At 36.8% G+C, this 17838-nt stretch overlaps 1 long non-coding RNA gene across 1 annotated transcript in view; it reads right to left on the reverse strand.

Moving 5' to 3' along the window:
* Positions 1 to 3258: 3258 nt before the first annotated feature.
* The window catches only part of LOC132609086 (uncharacterized), a 35693-nt gene continuing 21113 nt past the window's right edge, over positions 3259 to 17838 (reverse strand). The window contains exons 2-6 of the long non-coding RNA XR_009570679.1: positions 6856 to 16425; positions 5519 to 5670; positions 4766 to 4859; positions 4532 to 4626; positions 3259 to 3612 (exon numbers count right to left, since the gene is read on the reverse strand). This is a non-coding gene — a long non-coding RNA (uncharacterized LOC132609086). The remainder of the gene's footprint in view (positions 3613 to 4531; positions 4627 to 4765; positions 4860 to 5518; positions 5671 to 6855; positions 16426 to 17838) is intronic.

Consider the following 17838-nt stretch of genomic DNA (forward strand, 5'->3'; position numbering starts at 1 on the left):
TCCCCGCAGCCTCCTGCTTATAAGTGTGGCACGCTTCACACCCATAAACAAGACTCTACCAGACACGGCTCGCAGACACGGCCTAGGACGAACTGCTCTGAGATCACTTTTGACACGACCTAACCAGAGGGCCATGATAGGCACCCGAAGCTAACCTATCGAGCACCTAAGAACATACATCTCATAATCTTTCCTAGGTGGACCGCATGGGTATCATAGTCTTAAAAGCATGCATCACCAGACAATGGCACATTTCTATATAATCATCAACAACTATGTCCATAAGCATAGGCCAACAAGGCTGCCAAAATATAATACAACAATATAATATGAACTAATAACGATATGGGACGTCTAGCTACATACATCTGTCTACGAGCCTCTGTATAGAGTATAGGAATACATAAAGATGGGGCAGGACTCCGCCATGCCCAAGTATGTATATACAAAAGAGTAGTACCAAAAGACTGCAGCTCCGGAACAACTGGAGCGTTTCGGAGACTCGCTGATGAAGTTCCTAAGGATCATATCCTTCTACCTATCTACCTGCGGGCATGAACACAACGTCCACAAGAAGGGACATCAGTACGAACAGTGTATCGAGTATGTAACGGATGAATAACAACATAACAAGAGATATAGAGCATAATATGGAATAAGGAAATAAGTTGTACATCTGATCGCCTCTTAAGGCGGATACCATGCATGCTTAGCCCTTTAAAGAAAACATTTTTCATCCATATATATATATATATATATATATATATATATATATATATATATATATATTGTATTGCTACGAAACGTGCAGCCCGATCCATATATATATATATATATTTATATATATATATTGTATTGTTGCGGAACGTGTAGCCCGATCCATATATCATATCATCAATATATATGTGTTGCCGCGGAACGAACGGCCCGATCTATACCCATATATCTCGCGTCCAGGCATCCCGCGTGCTGGACGATATCATAGTATACCAACTGATCAGGTAGTCATGCGTATATAACGCCTCGCCCTTTTTCCCATATCCCATATATATATATATATATATATATATATATATATATATATATATATATATATATATATATATATATATACATATATAATATAAGTAGCATGCATGAGAGCCCAAATAAAAGCTACTACTTTATCAGAGTGACGTAAGGTCAGCAATCCCCGATTATCTTATGGAATAATCATCATCGTTATATCCCACCTTGAAGGAACAAGTAACATAAGGTGAGACCGACAATAATGAATGGAATCAAGAAAATCATGAAATAAGATCAATATTCTCATAATATCATCAAATCCATAAGCTTTGGAATTTCTCAAAATGGGATCATCATCATCCTCATTATCATCATAGGAAACATCTATCTTTAGCACATAAAAACCTTGAGAATCATGAACTTCTAGCTTTTGGGAAATATGGATATTATGGAAAATATGTATGGGTTCATAAGAAAACAATCATGCCTTTAGATACAAAGGGACTAGCCTTACATACCTTTTGTCTCATTAACTACTTAACGTTTATCCTCCTGAGCTCGTATAACTACATTAAAGAGTATTCATACTATCATTAGGCTTATCGTTGTATGCTTGTCTTAAGCTCTCAAATTAAACCGCTTTAGAATCTACCAAAATTCAGGCAGCATCTCCCCTATTTATATCCCTAGCCCGAAATCACAATACCAACAACCAATACAACAACAACAACTTTAAAGTCAACAACATCATCCATACCAAAATATTCCATAAAATATCTCACACGATGTTTATCCAATTTCTCAACCCACAAATTCGTTATACGATTATTCAATAGCTTTATCTCCATAAATAAACCTAAATCAATATCAATAAGGAAAAATTCATATCTTGCTCCCGTTAGAACCACAATATATTTAATATCTGCCTTGAGTCCAAGCCAAGATCCCTTGCAATACGATATTATAATCACAACTATACGCTGTCTGAACCTAAATCCGGAGATTCCACTTAATTCGCACTAAAATTTTATAATCGAAAGTTGGGGGAAAGTTCCAGAGAATTTGGGAAGTTTTGAGAGGTGTTTGGATGAAAAATGAGGGGGTAAGCCCCATTTTATAATGTTCTAGAGTCGGGTTTCACCGACCTAGAATTTACTCAGCGCGTTCGCGCCACCTTGGGGCACGTTCACGGTGAGTTATCCCTTGCTTCTCTACGCATTCGCGCCACCTCTAGCCACGTTCGTGCAGAGTTAATCCCTACTCTGGCAGTTTGTCTTAAAATGCTCATTACATTTGATTCCGATGTCGGATCGATGCGCGGTTTGTTGGGTTGGAAACTAGACTTCTTGAACTTCATTTTAGGCTTTTATTTTATCTCAAAACTCCTAATATACTAAACGATATTCTACCCCCAAGTTAGACCAAAATTATCATACGAAATCTTGCCCAACCTTTCCCCAAAGTTCCAGAAACATAATCTCCTTGATTCACTTGTTCTCAAATTCTTCCATAACCTATTGCATGAGCTTAAATCCTAATAACCACAAGATAAGCACATATAATCTCATATATCTTGGACAATAACTCCAGTGTCCATAATTGAACAACTAACACCTAGCGAATCTCAACATACAAAAACTACGAGGTGTAACACGTGAACATATTCCAGGGCATGTCCGACAAGAACTGGGATTTGAAAAATTATGGAAAGAACTTGGCGGTGAAGTATGAAAGATTCCTTGCCATATTTGTAGGGATTAGTAAGCTTTTTACAAATATTAGAACCAGACTCAACAAGGCAAGAATCCAAGTACTACACAAAGCCTACGTGTGTGTCACTGACCGACTAGGAAAGGGTTTTATGTTCACCGAATTGCAGAGCATATTATTATAAATACCTAGGTCTTTCCAAGAAGAAGTTTGCACGCTCACAAAGAGAGAATCACTACAAGAAAAGAGGTTTATAACGAGGGGAAATCCAGTCGCTAAAAGCTCAAATCCGGTCGCTATTAGTCGATAACGACCAACAAATATCCCGTCATCACCGGTCATTAAAAGCTCTGTCGTTAAAGGTTAATGACCGGATTTTCAAACCGGTCGTTAATAACTTTTAGCGACAACACGAAATCCGGTCGTTACACCTTCATTTGGCGACAAATTTCCCTTCACTAATAATTGCTCTTTCGGTCGTTAAACCCTTAATTACAACCAAAAATCTGATACAGCAAAAGTGCTTTTAGCGATCAAATTTCACCTTTGCTAATTGTCAGTATCTTTGTATGATTATTCTGGTAAAGATATATAATAATCTATAACACACACTCACATCTGAAACCTTACAAATTGATCAAATTCATATAAATTCCAAAGTTAATTACAAAGAATGATGCATCACATTATCAAAAGTATATTATCCAAATTGTATGACCACATTATATTTGTTAACTCTTGGACAAAGAAAAACTAGAATTGTAGCATGTTGAAAGGAGAATATCTTTAAACAACTCCTAAAACTCGAAACCCATTCCTCTCGTGCCTCAACATTTTCCGTTGATTATACTTCTTTACACTTTCTCTATGGATGGGTTCTTCAAACTTCAAGATCTGCTAAAAGACAAGTATAACAAGAAGTTCGTGTCAGTTTATTAACAACGCTTCTAATAGCTACTATTTTTTCTTTCTCGTTTTGCAAAATTAAAGATTAACCACAAACAATGCAAACATATTTGCAGGAATAGTCCAAACAAATTTATTTGCTGAGAGAGCAAAATTAAAAGCAAACCCAACTAATTCAAAAGAGAGCTGGAGGAATAGTGAACATAGAACCACCAGAAGAAAAGTGAAAATCAAGACTAACCACAACGAAAGCAAACACGATTTCTTCAACATAGCAACTTGAAACGTTTTCCTACCATTAACACTTTAAAAACGTATGTAACCGAGGTGTTTGAGCAATAGAGCAGTGCTTTTGATTGAAATAGTCTTTAAGTCAATTGCCAAATGCAATGGCCTAAGCTTAGACAAATGGTGAGGAAACTTAGCCGGAGTTAGTATGGTAAGGCGAATTTTCAGTGATATATAGATATTGTCTATAAATTACAACATTAAATAATAGCTCAAATCATTTGCTGCAAGTGCAGACACTACACGACATGGAGAAACTAAAACTAAAAGAGACTAGAAGCCCAATTATTTTCTCATATCACTGAATTATACAATCAACGATGCCTAGAGTTTAAAGTTTACTAGAAGCTAGAAGCTAATTTTTAGATATGGACCATACCCAGAACATTTGCACACTAATCTTAAAAAGAAAGATACTTGTTTGACAACATAAATAGAACAATAAGTACATTATATTTAAAATGTTTTAACAATTCCCAACGAAATAATCCCACCTCATCATTGGTTTCAGAAATGACTAAATTAATTTCTTACAGAAAAAAGAATTCGCTCCAAGGGAATGTAGAGTACGATAACCAATATATAAATCATCAATTAATTACTCAAGCATGAGTTTTACCTCTTATAAGAAATCTAAAAAGGCAGCCCGGTGTACAAAACATCCCCCGTTAGCAAGGTCCAGGAAAGTTTATTTCCCTAAATTACATTAACTACCTGTGGTCAAATTCAAGTCCAATAAATTTCACATTGTTCTCTATATAAACAGTGTAGACTAGAGTGAATGAAAAAAGACTGATGTAAAATAGAAGTGCAATATGCCAAAGTCCTACACAGCTAACACAAAAAAAGATACCTTCTCCAAGTACTCTGGCTTTAAATGTCCCCATAGGTTGTTTCCCCTCCATAGGCCATAGCTAGGAAGATTCAGAGTGACTATGGACTAAACACTACATCAAGACAGAATGACAGGAAACTGAGGTAAGATATGTGTAGAAAGCAAATTTAAAGCATGTAAATGAATTCCATCCTGTCAGCAAATTCCTACTTTGATAACAATATGAAACCACAGCATTCCAACATGTAACATTTCTATCATACACTTTGTCGGAACTGTATGCCCATTAAACCCAATTAAATGAATGGTAAACCATTCAAAACATTATGAGCATTAAATCCAAATATATAAATGGTGCACCAATAAAAAAAATTAAACAAATTAATATAACATTGAATTAATGGCAATAATTTCAGTTAAGCAGATCGTCTAGATGAATTAATTGAATGGAGAAAAAAGTGTCTTTTGATACCAGGATAATCAGTCTAATCTAGAACTGATAAACTGATATACCATCATCATATTTTAGCATTTGAAGTGCCCATAGCTATCTATATGCTTGACAACTCCAAGTGTCCGCCACAAGAATTTATATGTTGGATGAGGTAGACATGAAAACACCAAGTTGAAAATAAAGACATCAAAAGGAAAATAAACTCATTAATAGCCACTCTAATCCTCGAAAATAGAGAAATACACAGTCGACAACAAGTCAAAGTATAAAGACGAGCAACAGAAAAAGAAAATTAGTCACTGAACCATGATTTAAACCTATTTATTTGAAGATACTGCTGCTTCAGCTCAGCTAATATTGTTCCTCCCGTGTGTTTTCTGCTGGTTCTGATTCACCAAGTGGAGGTACAAATGGATTCTCTAAATCATATACACGGCTGATTGGAACCTAGTGTTGCCTGTAGACCCTGCTGAAACCCCCAAGTATCATCCTCTGTTAGCTCATTTTTCTTCTAAAATAAAGGGATAAATAGAATAGAAGTTTATCACTTTATATCTTGCTAGAAATACAATTTTTATAACATAACCCTATAGAATACTAAATTAGAATTGCTCTGCAGAAAAGTAGGGGCACTTAAATCTCAAAGGTTAATAAGAAGATGAATGCATAAGGTAAACATATCTAAAGGAATACTACACTTTTTTAATAGGTTTGTCCAATTGTATCAAATTTAATCAAATCGATCATTTATTACCACAATAAGAACAAACCAATCCTTTTCCCCTTAGGTATTCACAAATTTTTTGATGGCCTCCCTCACCATCTCCCAAAACCACACCCACTCCCAATGCTAAAAATAACTAAAAACAATTTGTAATAATAAGATTGAAAATAAGAGAACTAACGATTATACAACAAGCATGTCTTTAATAGGTCTAATAATCTCACCCCACATAACAACACAAAAATATACAATAATGTGTACTGCAATTTACTTTCCTTAGGAATTTAGGATCTGCATTTCAGTTTCAAAAAAAAAAAAAAAAGATTTAGGATCTGCATGCGGCATGCCACAGTTTTGATTTTATAAATTAATGTAACTTCATACTCAATTTTTTGCTCTAATGGGGCATATTTTATGGTGTTGGTTAAGGCAACACCATAATTTAGTTCTGATATGGAGAATATACAGGGGCGGAGATACAATTCCACTTACGAGTTCGATAAAATTCAATAATTTTAGTCCAGCCTGTATGTATATTGATAATTCACTTAATATGTAAAAATAATTTATTCAAAACCTAATAAACTGTCTTTCCTAAAATTCAGAATCCATAAACTCAAAATCATATCTCCGCCTTTGAAAATATTACATTAACATAGATTTAAATGTGTTGGCTGTGGTGATACAAGTACATGTAATCATAAACATGAATGAAACAATTATTAAATACTTAATCCTCTATGAGATAGCTAATGGTCGAAAAGCCCCATAAAGGACCGCTGCAGTTAAGAATTAAAGGATTTTCATCATTGTAACACTTCGAGAAGGTTCTCTTGCGAAAGAATAAGAATCTGAATCTTCCACTCAGATTTTAAAGACATTTCGAGAAATTAGAAAATGAGTAGTATATCTGAAGAAAAGGAAACTTACCGCTTCAAGTGTTGCTTTCATCCTCGGCATCCGAGATTGAGAGGTAAGTGTTAGGGCAGACTTGGAGGGGGCGGCTCTCAGTCTGAATAGAATAAAAAGTAGCAAAAAGAAAATTCTACAAAAGCAGTTTATTATTTTGGATCCGTGAAATTTAATGGGAAAATTATAGCGCTTTCCGTTTCCCGCTTAATTGTTATGAATAACGACCGGTTATTCTAACTTTTATTGACCGGATATTTTCCTCTCGTAATTGTTAAACTAAAAATTGACGTCAACGACCGGAAGAATTTAGTCGTTACAAATATACTTATAGCGACCGGATTCATATACCGTCGTTTAAAAGTGGTTGTTAAAAGTCTAATCTCTTGTAGTGAATTTAGAATATTAAGCGAAGAAGTTATATCCAAGAATATTCAAGAATTCGGGGTTGCATCCCTTGTACCAGAGGAAGGATGAATGAACTGTTTTACTATATAATGTTCTCCAGTTCACAAGTCTGGATGTCTTGTATTAGGTTAGTTTATCGAGTTGTATTTTTATCTGCTTACATAAAAGCATTAAGGTACATACCAGCGTTGTAATTTCAAGTTAGAGTCTAGCTTGATGATAGCTTAGTAGTCAGACTGTGGGTAGCAAGGCTGTTGTAGGAAATAGGTTGGAGAGATTGTAACTTAATTTACAATGGGCTCATTATTGTAGTGAAGTTGTTAGGGAATCATACACGTCTGTAGGTCATGTTTTTTATCACCTTTTGAGCCAGGTGATTTCCACGTAAGGGAGAATATGATACGCATAGGATAGGTAGTAGGTCGTGCAACCTAACAAGTGGCATCAGAGCGAGGTTCTCTCTAAAAAGGTTAACAGATTGAGAGATGATCAGAATAGATGCATAACCTACAGGACAAAACCGACGGAAATCGATCTCTAAGCCTCCTCTGTTTAATGGCGAGCACTATGTCACATGGAAGAATCAGATGCATACCTATTTAAAGGTTCTGGACTACAGGTTGTAGTTAATTACGATGAACGGACCACTAATTTCCATGAAGATCATGCATGATGGAACTAGAGGACACAAGACTAAGGAGGAATTCACGACTGAAGATGCTGCAATAATAGAGATAAACAATAGAGCAATAAATATTCTACATTGCAGCATAGGAAAGAATCAGTTCTATCAAGTCTCAGGATGCTTGAGTGCCAAAGAAATTTTGGATCTACTAACTCAAATTCACGAGGATATGACTAAAGACAAGAAAATCAGATTGAATACGCTTGTGAGAAGATACAAACTATTTGCCATGAAAAGGAGGGAATCAATCAGAGATATGTTTGACAGACTTGCCAACATTGTCAGAATCTTACAACACTTGGCAAGACCTTCTCAAACCAAGATTTAGTCGAAAAAAACCTAAGAAGCCTTTCTCCTTCTTGGGATCTAAAAGTCATGGCCATAAGAGTAGCCTGTGAAATAAATACCATGTTGATAGTAGATCTATATAAGTACTTGCTAACACAGGAGGCGAAAGAAGACCATTCAAATCTAAGGGCCATATCTGATATATCAAACAGCAACATGGAGGAATCAAAAGTAGAATTCCTTACTTATAATGATCGACACAAAGGGTGTTCAGTCTACGGAAAATCAAACTCAAAGAATGGGAATTTTTCATGGAGAGCAAAAAAAAAAAAAAAAGGAGCACATAACAACAACATTGAGATAAAGGGTCCAAGAAAGAATTGGTTGAAGAATATTACAAAGCTCTCATAGACATTAAAGATTCAGACTCTAGCATTGAGAAAGATATCTGTGAAGGTACTCTTGATCTTAGAAGGCTTGATGATATTCCTAGAGACAAGCTCATGACACTGGTAATAAAGTTAAGTGTCATGACCCAAGCCGATGAGTCATGACGAGTAGCTGACCTCTAATGACAAGACACCCATATACCTGCTTAACTATCACATAACAACAAGGTGGCCCAAATGTGATTCATATCCAACTGTATATATATATATATGCAAAATAAGAGTGCAAGCCGACTAGGCTGCTATATAGATACTATACACAAAAGAATGAGAGCCGACAATGCTACATCATGTACCAACTACATACCACTGTCTATAGACCTCTAATGGAACAGAAAGCTGTAGAAAGGACGGGACAGGGCCCCGCCATACCCATATACATGTATATACATCTCAAAACAGCATACCAAAATGAACCGCAGCTCCAGATCAAGTGAAGCGCGCCAACTATGGCTGAGGGGAAGTCCTACTGAGCCGGATTGTCTCCCTGTCTATCAGTACCAGCGGGCATGAACGCAGCCCCCCGAACAACAGGGGAGTCAGTACGGATAATGTACCGAGTATGTAAGGCATAAGAATAACATATATATATAAGAATCATAAAAGGGATCTAAAACTCATAACAAACTGACTGTCTGAATGCATCTGTATGATTGAAGATACTTATGCGGTATATGATATGTATGCACTCTGTAAAAATAATATAACTCATAGTGCTGTGGACCGTACGGCTTGGTTCATATATCGTTAAGCAGCCCGCATTAGCGGTGACATGTCCGGCCATCTAGGCGCTGTAGAATCGTATGCAGCCCGCATTAGCGGTGACATGTCTGGCCATCTAGGCACGGTACGAGAAAATAGCTGTGTTTATCTGTGTGTGTGTGTATATATATATATATATATATATAATACTTAAAAGACTCAAGAAAGACATACTCAAGATTACCCTAAATGCAAAGATCTATTGAAGTCATGAACATGGATATAAGAAATCAAGGGTATGATGAATCATGTACCATCTAAGAGTAGAGTCTTTGGAACTCGCTCGCTTACTTGTTCGTTCAAATAATAAGGATCATGCCAAAAGAATAAAAGGGATAGCCTTAACATACCTTGGAGTCTACCTAATGTCCGATGCGTACTTCCCGAGCTTGCAACACTACAACCAAGATAACACGAATTGCAAATAGGCCATATACGTCCCTTACTACCCATTCCAAGTACAAATGAAACTTAACGAAATTCGGGCAGCACTTCCCCTGTAATTCTTACTCCTATCCAACTCCCAAACAGGGCACAACACCCAAAACATCATCATCATCATCAACAACAACAACAACAATATAAAAAAGTAGAAATCTCTCCAAAATTCCAATCGAAACAGCCATTAAGGCAATCACATCAACAAACTAGTTTAGGTCCTTTATATCATGTTTTCCTTTACTTTTAAACTAAGGAATTCCTTCACAAACAACTTATGTCAATACTTTCATATCACAACATAATCAAATCCATGCTAAAACGTCTCCCAAAACAACCCCAACTCTTAGTTTCATTCAAATAACTCACCGCTTCCATAACTATATTTTCTTTACTTTAAATCACTAAAACTCTCGGTAATCAACTTAATAGCAAAGATAAGAATAGTATTCATACCTTAAAGGGGCTGAAATTCCAAGAACCAAACTCCAAATCCACTCCTAAACTCAACAACTTCAAATAGAAACCCTAGGGGCAACTTTCCTTTCACTAGCGCGGGTTTTCGGGGCACGGATCTTACTTGGATGATAAAGAAAGGCTTGGAGAGGATAGATGAATATTAGAGAGTGTTTAGGGTCTGTTGGTGTGGGTTAGAATGAAAAAATCACGAAATGGGTGCTTATATAGAACAGCTACAACGCCTGAAATCTGATGGGTCGTCGATGTGCATCGACGGGTCGTCGACACTTCGACGGCCCATAACTCCCACCGTCGATATGAAAATTCAGATCTGTCAGTTGCGTTGGAAAGTCGACTCGCTGACCTTATGAATGCATGGTTATGGGTTCCGTAACTCCTTATATTCTAGGAGATATGGCCCTCACAATATGACCCAAAATTTCTGTCAGGAATTCTTCCAAATTTTCCCAAAGTTTCAACAAAATTTAATTTCTTCGATCCGCTTAACATCCAACCTTCCCGATACTTACTAAACATGATACCAAGCTCTCCTGTATGAAGAATGAACATGAATAATTCCTTATGACCTTGACGACAACCTCGCCTTTTAAGTCTTCGTCAACTAACTCACGACGAAACTTTACATATAAAAGTACGGGATGTAACATTAAGTGAGGAGTATTGAAACATGAGCAGTGAAAGAGCTGAGTTTCCTGGGACAATTGTCAGGCTAACAAAAGGGTCTAGGAGTATAAATAAGAGCCAAAATTAAACGAATATGGAAAATTTCTCACTGAAGGAACTGGTTGCTTAACTTGGCTCAACCATCGCAGCCTTCCAAGCTGAAGCTCTAAAGCTGACCGCAGATGTCGAACTTATTCTAAGAGGGATAAAGCTGGAAGATGTAGAAAAGACACCCAACAAAGAATGGTAAAAGAAAGGGACCCAAGCCAGGTAAGGGTTGGAAGACTAACCTCTGATCATCTATGAAGGGAAGAGTGACAGAAAACAAGCAAAACAACGATACATGCAAAGGATTTCTTAAGATATTATAGCCGAAATAAATCAGAAATTGTGTTCACCCTTATGATAGAAATGGGAAGGATAAAATCAAGGAATCACACAGGGCTTAATATGAGAGGGAAAAATTGCAGAACTTTGAAGAAAGATGAGATTTACTAAAGGATGATGAAAGAGCAGAGATAAGTGATAAGAAGAAGAGGAGAAAAGAGGAGAGCAACGGCCTAAAAGAGAAGAACATACTCAAAATGGGAGGTACTTAGGTGACCATGAAACAGATCAAAAAACTTGTTCCATCATATAGAACAAGGATAATCAACTGGAACAAGTAGTTCAACCTAATCCAGCGAAGTGCTAAAGTGATCAAATTCTCACTAGAACATCAACAAATAAGGACATTAGATGACTACAACAGGTTACATAATATACACAAACAATAATAATATGCTGAAAAGTTTCTTTGTTGATTATATTGAAGTAGTGACTAAAAAGGGTGAAGAGGAATAATTATGATTAGTATTGAGAATAATTAAAGCTACACATTGTTCCTTAAAATTGGCTAGAAATGATGTCTCTGACTCTGTCAGTTTAAATGCAATTAAAATATTTTACTCAGTCTTGTACATTTAGTTGTATGTCCTATTCCCTAATAGGTTCATGATCTCTTTAAAGTCGAACATAGTGACTGTCACAGAACTAGAATTATTATTAAAGATTGTATATGGTTAGCCATTTACATATTAGGTCTACTTTCTGTCTCTTGCAGTCAATTAACAAATCAGATCATGGAACAACTCAAACAACCTGTTGTCATTATCGAAGCCAACTATAGTTGTCATTAAGTGTGTGTTGAGAAGTGAAAAATTGGTCATGATGACCTTCTTGAAAACCTATCACGGTCAAATTATTAGCCTTTCCCAAGAAGACTCTTTAAGTGACAGTTCACACAACCTTCGTTCTGCTATCACGGCTATTTAAAACCAGCCACAAATTTCCTTACTCTCACCAAGACTTCACCTTGAAACCAAATAAAAAATTTTAAAATGTCTACATTCTCGGAGTAACCTTTTTCCCATACACTCACAAAACCACTCAATCTTAATGTATACTCTCCAGCTATCTTTCCCTAAACCACCTCTTCTGATTATATAAATGAATATACCTATAGTGCAGGTGAAAGAAGAAAGGAAATTAGTTGGAGCACATAAAAAAGGGGAATGTGTTAAAATCTCTGAAATAGGGGAGAGTGAGAGAAGAATGAGTAAAGCAACGACTCTTCAAGAAAAAGAATTGGTTGAGGTTGCAAGATTGGTTTAGATTGACATTGTCAATTTAATGGGAAAAATGAGTGATGAAGACGTAAGGCTTCGTTGAGAAATAAGGAAGGATAAAACAAAGAAGAACCATCTAAAGAAAATGGTGGATCTTCCTGGGGTAAGGAATGGAGCATGATTTGAATATTGAGCTACAAGTGCCAGAAGGTATTCTGAGAGGAATATATTATGCAAGATGAGCTCTTGTTCGGCCAATGACACTAACCTTGTAGACAAAACCTCTAAACACCCATTAGTTAGGACCTCCTGGAATGTGCCCAAGAAAAATTCTTAGCATCTAAGCTCCCAGTTAAGTCAAAATGATCTGATGAATGTAATTGAAATCAAGGGACTAAAATTGTACTCGTTGATACTAATAAAAAGATATTTTGACTAATCATTACATATCGTACATATCCATGCCTCATCTATGCAACTCAAATGTTTTGACTAAAATGAGTGACTGTTCTTATTTTGTGCATTTGCCATAGCCCAGTGGCTATGGGTTTAATATTGAAAATCACCTAATCACTTTGAGATTATCTTTTTAATGATGTCAAAAGGAGGAAGATTAATTAACTATGCATTAATGCTTTTTGACTCATGCTAAATTTGTTTATGTTGAGAAAATCTGGAATAAATGATGGACAGAACAGGTTACACAGTTAGTGTTTGTCATCATCAAAAAGGGGGAATTTGTTGGCATACAGCCATATGTGAAGTTTTGATGATTGACAAAGCAAGACTTAGAACAAGAAAACCAGCATACAAACACGGTAAAGCAGATGAAAAATGACAGTAATGTTCCAAGCAAGAAAGCACAGTGAATTAATTAGGTCAAGATACACGTTACAATTGAACAAAGCTAGACAGTTGTTTGTGAAAAAGCAGAGGCTTCAGTAATGTAAAAGGTGTAAAAAGGAAGGTCGCACAGGATGGTTAGAATAGGTCCATAGACCCTTTCCATTGCACCGGAGCATATACATGAGCCTACAATAAAAACATGTGGGTCAATACAAAGACAAGTGCAATGAAGTAGATCAGAGAGAGAGTGAATTGTCCAAATACATGTTCCATCAGAGTCAACAAATGCAGTGGATGAATGACCTAGAAACGAGGAGATCATGAGAAGAGAAGGTGAAGGTGACTCAGGCTATCAGAAGACAAGGTTTAAAAGAAATTGTCAACCAAATGGTTTTAGACAAGGCACATGAATCAGGTTAAACAGATAAAATGAGTCTGGAAACATGTTCCAATACAGAGTAATGACACATCAGAGTAAAAAGTGATATGTGGTAGAGTGGTGAAAAAGGGGAGAAGACCAGTTGCAGACACAGAGCTTATAGTTATATGAAACAGTTCTGTCAACATATTCCAGTCAAGATCTCAAGAGTAGTTCAACGGCAGATGAAAAATGAAAGAGATTGGTGGAACAGGTACATGAAAAAGTTCTATCTCAAACAGTGCAGAGATTCAGAGGCAGACGAACAAGGTGGATGAAACAAGCACGTGATCATATTCCAGGGCAAGTCCTACAACAACTAGGATTTGCAGAGTTATGGAAATAACTTGGCAGTAGAGTATGAAAGATTCCTTGCCATATTTGTTGGGATTAGTAAGCTCTCTACACGTATTAGAACCAGACTGAACAAGGTAAGAATCCAAGTACTACACAAACCCTACGTGCATGTCATTGACCGACTAGGAAAGGGTTTTATATTCACTGACCTGCGGAGCATATTGTTATAAATACCCAGGTCTTTCCAAGAACAAGTTTGCACACCCACAAAGAGAGAATTCAGAATATTAAGCAAAGAAGTTATATCCAAGAATATTCATGAATTCAGGGTTACGTCCCTAGTACCAGAGGAAGGATTGAAGGAACTATTGTACTGCACAATGTTCTCCAGTTCACAAGTCTAGATATCTTGTATTAAGTTAGTTTACCGAGTTGTATTTTTATCTGCTCACATAGAAGCATTAAGGTAGATACAAGCATTGTAACTTCAAGTTAGAGTCTAGCTTGATGATAGCTTACTAGTCAGAGTGTAGGTAGCAAGGCTATTGTAGGAATTAGGCTGCAAAGTTTGTAACTTAATTTACAGTTAGCTCATTGTTGTAGTGAAGTTGTTGGGGAATCCTACAGGTCTGTAGGTCGTGTTTTTTATCACCTTTTGAGCTGGGTAATTTCCACGTAAGGGAGAAATGGATACGCAGAGGATAGGCAGTAGGTCGTGCAACCTAACAAGTGGTATCAGAGCGAGGTTCTCTCTACGGAGGTTAAAAGATTAAGAGAAGATCAGAATGGATGCATAACCTTCCAGAAAAAATAGAAGGGAATCAATCTCTAAGCTTCCTCTCTTTAATGGTGAGAAATATGTCACATGCATACTTATCTAAAGGTTCTGGACTACAGGTTATGGTTAATTACGATGAACGGACCACTAATTCCCGTAAAGATCGCGCATGATGGAACTAGAGGACACAAGACTAAGGAGAAATTCACGGCTGAAGATGTTGTAATATTAGAGCTAAATAATAGAGCACTAAACATTATGCATTGCAGCATAGGAAAGAATCAGTGTCTCAGGATGCTTGAGTGCCAAAGAAATCTGGGATCTGCTAACTCAAATTTACGAGGATATGACTAAAGACAAGCAGATCAGATTGAATACACTTATGAGAAGATAAAAACTATTTGCTATGAGAAGGAGGGAATCAATCAGAGATGTATTTGATAGACTTTTAACCATTGTCAGGAATCCCACAGCACTTGGCAAGACATTCTCAAACGAAGATTTCGTCAAAAAAATCCTAAGGAGCCTTTCTCCTTCTTGGGATCTGAAGGTCCTGGCCATAAGACTAGCCTATGAAATAAGTGCCATGTTGATAGTAGATCTATATAAGTACTTGCTAAAACACGAAGCGAAAGAAGACCATTCAAAACTAAGGGCCATATCTGATGAATCAGACAACGACATGAAAGAATCAAAGGTAGAATTCCTTGCTTATACAATGATCAACACAGAGGGTGTTCATTCTATGGAAAATCAAACTTCAAGAATGAGATTTTTTCATGGAGAGCAAAAAAAAAGGAGCACATGACAGAAAATCGAGATTATCACACCCCGAACCTGGGCCTGGACGTAACACGGCACTCGGTGCCTGACTATAATTGACCAAGCGAACCAACTGGCTGGCTGAATCAACATGTAATATCAAAACATCCTGAATGTGGAAATAAAACTAACACATGCTGATCTTCTAAAAAACTTATTGAATAAATCATGAACTACGTAAGTACTAAAAATAGTCTTAAGTATAAAAAAGTTGCCAAAATGGCTAACATACAAGCCTACGACTTTGACTGACTACTACTGTCCCGACCCGACTAGGGGGCCATGACGGGTACCCGGAGCTGACTACCGAGCACCTCTCATTATGCTAATCATCTTACCCAACCCGAACATACACAATCTCCAAGGCAACACATACATATATAGATATATATATATACATATAAGCTCTCACGGCTACAAAAATGATATACAAAAATATACACTGGTATATCCATGAGACAACTGCTACCCACGCGTACGTATCTACGAGCCTCTACTAGAGTACTAAGACATAAGGACGGGACAGGACCCCATCGTGCCCCAAATATGTACACAAAATAATGTAACAAAAATGGCACCTCCGGAATAGTGGAGTGCTCCTATAAATCTGGTGAGTAGCTCCTAGGAATCTGGGCCACCTCACTGTCTACCTGTAGGCATGAACATAACGTCCAAAAAGAAAAAGACGTCAGTACGAATAATGTACTGAGTATGTAAGGCATGAACAGTAATAACATGTCGAAAAGATAGAGAAACCTCAATAAGGAAACAACCTGCAACTGAATATCTCTTAAGACGGAACCATGCATGCTAACTCACATCATAAACAACATCATATCGAGTATGCATATATAAGCTGCCCGACCATGTAGGTATGGTGTGATCATCATTAGCCCGCGTCCAGGCCTCCTACATCCGGGGTAACCATCTCATGTCGCCCACTAGTGGTGTCTGCTCATGTTATCTAGACATGGTGTATATGCCGCCCGCCTTAGCGGTGTCTGCCTGGCCATATCGGCACGGTGTAATCTCATTACCATATACTTATCATAAAGCCTGCATAAGAACTTAAGGACAAGCTATAACTCTATTGAGGTAACGTAAAGTCGAGAACCCCTAATTCTATTATGGAGTAGCCATGATCATCATGCCTCACCTTGAAGGGACTAACATTATAAGGTGAGTCTAGCAACAATGAATAACATCAAGGAATCATTAGCTTCATAAGAATATCATATCATAAGCTTTGGGATCTCTACACTTAGACTCATCAGCATCATTGTCATATTCACAACGCATCTCTTATCTTTATTTCATGAGAAGCTCTTTATAGTCATAGACTCATAGTTCTGGAATATAAGAAGGTCATGAAAATATAAAGGAAGTCATGTTATAGGAATCATGCCTTAGAAAAAGAAGGGACTAGCCTTACATACCTTTACGTCTCTCCAACTTTATCAATTAAATGCTTTCCTCCAATGCTCACGATTCTACATTCAAGAGAATTCGTACTAAGATTAGATAATGGAAACATACTTAAGCTTAAGCTAAAGCTAACAAAAATGGGGCAGCATCTTCTTTGTTTTTAGAACTTCCTCCATGTGCTATAACAACTCCCAACATCAATAACAATATTCATAATATCATATCAATAACTTTGTCGAGTTCGATATTATCCAATTCCCACAATTCCCTACCAAAATGATTCATAACTATAGCTATTCCATAACATCGTATTTGTTCTCATATAATACCTCTCTAACATCATTTGTATCGTTTACAACAAGATTTCTCTCATAACATCTCAAGAATCATGATTCCTATCAAACTACTATTCAATAATACCACTATTCTTATATTTGTAACCCATTTCCTACTTTCTTCCATAATCCAAGTCTTTCAACCATTCAATACTCTTAATAGCATGAAATGAACATAAAACTCACCTTTGATTGTGAAGAAATGGGTTTTGGATGGATTTGCTTGACTTGGAGAAAACCCTAGCTCCACTTCCAAAGAAATTTCTAGCTTCCGTCAATCCTCATTAGCATTCTTGCACTTGA

Source organism: Lycium barbarum, chromosome 9 (assembly GCF_019175385.1).
Source record: "Lycium barbarum isolate Lr01 chromosome 9, ASM1917538v2, whole genome shotgun sequence".
In the NCBI taxonomy this organism is placed as follows: Eukaryota; Viridiplantae; Streptophyta; class Magnoliopsida; order Solanales; family Solanaceae; genus Lycium; species Lycium barbarum.